Genomic DNA, 5,253 nt, shown 5'->3' on the forward strand with positions numbered 1-5,253 from the left:
TATAAATATAAATTCGCTTGATCATGAATTAAATCAATCATACTTGTTTTAAAAAATATTTTATTTAATTCCATGACACAAGCTTCAAACACAGGTCGGTTTATTTTGTTCATTAAAGGAATCAATGTACGTTAACCATGTTTTCAAAAAATTAAAATAGTAATCGTATATGAAATCCTCCTTTTATTTAAAATCAAATTTATATTATATTATATAGCCATGATTTTCCTGTCATTTATTCAATAATTTGATAGATTGATTTTATTTATGGCATATTGTTATGAATTAAAAAAAAAGAATGATTTGATTTCTTCTTTATCACGTTGGCATTTGTACATCAAAAGCCTTGAGTTCATTCGATGTGAGGATTAAAAAAGATATACACAACAAGCAAGCTAAATGTAACCTTCAAATGGCATATTATATTTTCAATGATTACCTAATTCTAAGAAATTTCAATATGCTTATTTTCCCCCTTGAAAGGGGGAGGAAATAGCACCTTTCAAATTTATGGTTTTAAAAGTTCTGTCAATCATGAAATTAAGGGGAGTGGATTTTTTATCTGATGAAAAAGTTTCTGCTGTTGTGTATATCTTGTGTACCTTGAGTATGTAACCATCTAATTAACTTTCAGGCTTTTGATTCACATATGAATCGTTAAAGAAGCAATTCTTTCTTTTCTTTTTTTAATTCATAAGAATATGCCATGGATATAACATACATGTATTAAATAATTAGATAAATTATAAGATAAACATGGCTATTGAATATATATTATAAATTTAAATTTAGGAACATATCAATTTCAACGATAATTTTATTTTCCTTTTGAACATGAGTTAAAGTACATTTATTCCTCCAAATCATGTTAATTAACAAAATTTTTGACCTGTATTTGAAGCTAGTATCCTGAAATTAAAAAAATTATTTTTTGCACAGTATGACAACATTTAACATTGTTCATGAGTAAGCAATTTCAATTTATAACACAATTGTATACGTTCTTTTCTGAGACAGGTACCGGTATTATGGTGACGAAGTTACGGTTTAATAATACGTTTTAAAAGAGAAATTACTCGGAATTAACATTTTCTTTGTATTTATGTTTGAAATTAATAGGTCAATCTGTGTTTCAAAAATTGATGCTTATTCCTTTTCCCGTTTCATAGCTGATGGGAAGTGTCAGTCCATTTTTGACATGACTTTGCATGTGTTATGAAAAAATTAAATTCGTTAAAAAGATATTTATTTAGACAATAATATTTCTACTTCACTCAAAACATTGTTTCTGAGTTTCATTGTTATTTATAAAAAATTGAATTCTTCTTTCGTTTTGCGCAGAGGGTAATTTGAATTAAATGAAATTGTAGCCAGATTACAACGACAGATTTTGGTGCTAAATGTATTTTCGTTATAACACTTCATTAAGAAACACACTGTATATAAAAATGTCGAATTATTAAATTATTAATTATTTTAAAAGAAAGAAAATAAGAAGGATCACTGCAACAAAAAATGTATATTTCGCATTTTTTGAGTAACATTTTCGGTTTATCATTAAATAAATACAGGTAATACAAGGAATGGTTCCAGGTAACATCCTTGTATATAGGTAGTTACACAGTAGCCATTTAACACTTCAACACACTGATGGCCCCAATTACCCTAGGAAAACCGTACGGTTAAAAACGATGATCACCATGTATAGCTTTTGAGATTTCAATAAATTTCATTTTTTAACTTCTTCTTTTAGCATTTTCATATTGTTTAAATTTGATTTTTTTGGCAACATCTTATTTTCATATATGTGAGAAAGCTTTTTACACAGCAGAACAACTAACTTGGAGCAGTCCTTGGCAAAGCCTTTTTTTAATTGTTCTCACATGTGTTCGATACGATTTAGGAATAATCTTTAAATTTCATTCAATAATTGACAAGTAGAAAAACAATAACTGGGATCAATACCATATAAAGTGCAAAATAAAGTAAACGTATAAAGGTGGAACAATGTTTAAAAAAAATTAGGAATGGCAATTAATCGAATACACAATTGCTAATCAGTTAACTGCAAGACGTTCCGACCGATTAACTGGTTAACCGTATCAAAATACGCATTTTCTTAACATAGTATGTAGATCTATTGTTGCACAAAAAAACTGATAAAGTCTACATATATATAATACTGTAATTTACTTACTTTTTAAAAAGAATAGGGAAAAATTAAGAAAAGCAAAAATCATGTCTGAGAATTAAATCATTCATTTGATATTTTCCCACTTGTCACCAGTTGTTTTGTCACCATAATTGTCCCCCGCTTTCGCGAAAGCGAGGGGACATTAAATCTCATTCGTCTGTCCATCAGTCTGTCTAGCTGTCCGTCTGTCCGTCCGTCACAAAAACTTTAACATTGCCCATAACAATTTTCAAGTTTTTGATATACTAATTGAAGTATGGAGGGCCGGGCTAGGGGACTTTCAGATTTCAATGGATACCAACAACCTTACCTTTTGACCTGAGGAGATTTCACGTACAGTTGAAAAAACTTTAACCCTGACCATATCTTTTGAATGGTTGAAACTAGGATTTTTTTCACACATGTATTTTTTGTGGCAAGGCTTTTCATTGGATACCAACCAGGGAAACATTTTAACCTTGACCTTGGAGATTTCCGTACTTATGAAAAAAAGTTTAACCCTGACCAAAATTTGAACGGTAAGGACTAGGGCTTTCGTACTTCACATATGTAATCCTTGTGAGGAGACCTTACTTTAGATACCAACAACTTTGACCCTTTGACCTTGACCTTGGAGAATAACTTACTTTTCCAAAACTTTTACCTTGGCCATAACTATTGAACGGTTAATGTTAGGGTTTTTTTATCCTTCACATATGTATTACTTGTGACCTTTTTCAAGAAATCAACAACATATCCTTTCACCTTTGAGTTTGATTTACCTTTCAAAAATTTATCCTTGGCCATAACTTTCTTTTGAACAGGGAGGGGGGGGTTGTATTTCACAATCGTATTTCTTGTGTGAAAACCTTACTTTGGGTAATATCAAATATATTTCATTTGAATTAAGAAATGTTAAATCTTTGTTATGTTGCCATACGAGGTCATCTGTGTTTCACAAACACATCTTGTTCCTTATATTGAGAAGTGATGGGACTTTCATAGTTGACACGTGCATTACCTGTGACACGATATTTCCGATCATGCTTTTAATTCTTACATCTTGACCTTCACAATTGACATTATTTTTAAAAAAAATTAACTTCAGTGATAATTTCTAAATAAATGAAATATGATAGTGTTTTTATATTAGACACAATATGTCATTAATACTTAGTATTCATCACTTGATTTACAAAGTTTGTTTAGCAATTTATTCGATAGATGACTGTAAAAAAACAAACATACTAAATCTCAGTTCTCAACGGTGATTTAATCATCATTAAAGAAATACAGGACAGTCAGGGTAACGACTTGCGGTGTTTTAACAGTAATTATCACTTCAAACACACAATGGCTAATTACCCTATAATATCAATCTGGAGAACGATGATAACATCCATGTCAGCTTCTGAAAACCTTGAATTATCAACGTTTATCCAAAGTTTTTTTTTCAAAAATGAATTTCTATCAAAATTTGATTCAAAATTACATTATAAATTTTATTTATTCCGAGTAACCGATTACAGATTTTCTAACCGATTGCAATCGTTCCGACCGAGTAATCGGTTAACAGGTTACAAATTGCCATCCCTAAAAAAATACATATATACATATGTCATGTGCTCGGAAGGGAAGAAGTTTTGAAAGGGTGTGTCTGTGAATGCTTAGTGGTAGCAGCAAACTTCGCAAAGTTAAAACATACTTCTGTTCAAGTCCTTTGAAAGTGGGGATAATCCCCCGATCCCATACCATAACTCTTTTGGTCTAATATAAGGAGACTTCTTATTTTGGCTGAAAACATCAATTGAAAGGTCAAGATTATCAATTTATACATTATGTGGGTAAAAATTTCTGATCAGTTAATTTTCATGGCACTGAAGTAATTTAATTCATATCTCAAGAAGCTTTTAGGTTTTTGCAATGTAATGTTATACAACTCGCTATGGCCCCACCCAAAGGGGTCTAGATTTGAACAATTTAGAATCTACACTACCCCAGGATGCTTCCACATAAGTTTAAGCTTTTCTGACCCATTGGTTCTTGAGAATATGATTTTTTATTTGGCTTTCAGCTCAGCTGAGCTAAAATGGCAAAAAAACCCAGCCTCTTCAAAACTTCCTGTACAAAAGTTCGAGGCGGAATAGGTACGGCTTGGGCCTGGCTAAGACAGTACAGAATCCGCACCGGATTTTAAAAAGACGCACGGGTTCTGCACGTCCAAGACACGGACACAGCTTCTGTGTCTGAAAGTGAGGAATCCTTACTCAATTAAACCCGTGTGGAGGCACAGAATCCGTGTCCCAGGTAGAGGGTTTTTAACTGTGGTGGGTTTTGCTTAAAACTATTTATTTATATATCTCACGGCTTTTTACTGAGCATGATCAATCATAACTTCCTTTATTTGAATATGAAATTGGAGGGATTCATGGTCATGAGCTAAGAATGTGTCTTTTTTACTCTAGTTAAAGAATATTAAACTAATAGATGTTTAAGTTGGAATTGTATATATGTCAGTCTGGGATAATTTCATCACTTTTGAACTAAATGCAGTAAGTGTAATCTAGAATAAATAAGTCAATTTTTCAATTTTCGTGATCTTCCTGTTTTGCAATGTTGACAATGAACAATGAGGATTGTAACTGATAAAGTTAAATCTTTAACAGAAATTCATGTAAGATTTTTAACTTTCAAAATTCTAAAACTAAGCATTAATGTAAAGCAATGGGATTTAGTTTGGTTTCAGTCACCATTTTGGCATCCACAGTTACATCTGGGGATTTTCTAAAGGCCATGACCTAGATCTAAACAAATTCACAGATCCTGACGCCGTATATGGTATACGGCACTGCTTTTTTGACAAGGGTTTCCAAAATCATATTCACATTTCCCTGCCGATGGCCATAGACGTAGTGGTAATTGGAGGTAATCTGTAGTGTTAGCGATGCCCCAAGATATGGGTCCACATCGCCGAGTAGACCTTAAAGTATCAGTCACATTATCAGTCAGGGGCATAACTTAAACAAGTTATTTTGAAAAATAACTCAAATGAGTTATTTTTTTTTGTCTCAATGAGTTAC

The sequence above is a fragment of the Saccostrea cucullata genome, unplaced genomic scaffold, assembly GCF_032062105.1.
Source record: "Saccostrea cucullata isolate Sc308-1 unplaced genomic scaffold, CSIRO_AGI_Scuc_v1 ctg9002, whole genome shotgun sequence".
In the NCBI taxonomy this organism is placed as follows: Eukaryota; Metazoa; Mollusca; class Bivalvia; order Ostreida; family Ostreidae; genus Saccostrea; species Saccostrea cuccullata.